The sequence below is a fragment of the Solanum tuberosum genome, unplaced genomic scaffold (genome assembly GCF_000226075.1).
Source record: "Solanum tuberosum cultivar DM 1-3 516 R44 unplaced genomic scaffold, SolTub_3.0 scf00194, whole genome shotgun sequence".
In the NCBI taxonomy this organism is placed as follows: domain Eukaryota; kingdom Viridiplantae; phylum Streptophyta; class Magnoliopsida; order Solanales; family Solanaceae; genus Solanum; species Solanum tuberosum.
The window spans coordinates 701,962-702,238 of NW_006239120.1; positions in this window are offsets into that span (position 1 = coordinate 701,962).

A 277-nucleotide genomic window follows, 5' to 3' on the forward strand; every position below is an offset into this window, starting at 1 on the left:
GGTTATGAGGTTTGGCAAGAAGGGGAAACTTAGTCCCCGGTATATTGGACCTTACCGAGTAGCTAAGAGGATTGGCAGCTCAAGTTACGTTTAAATGTCATGAATTCATCCGTAAACATGTGATCATACACCAAGAAGTGCATAAGTGATCCTTCATTGATCCTACCGACTGAAAGTATTAGGATCAAGGATGACTTATCTTATGAGGAGGTGCCTGTTCAGATTTTAGATCGTAAAGTTCGTAGGTTGAGAACGAAAGATGTAGCCTCAGTCAACA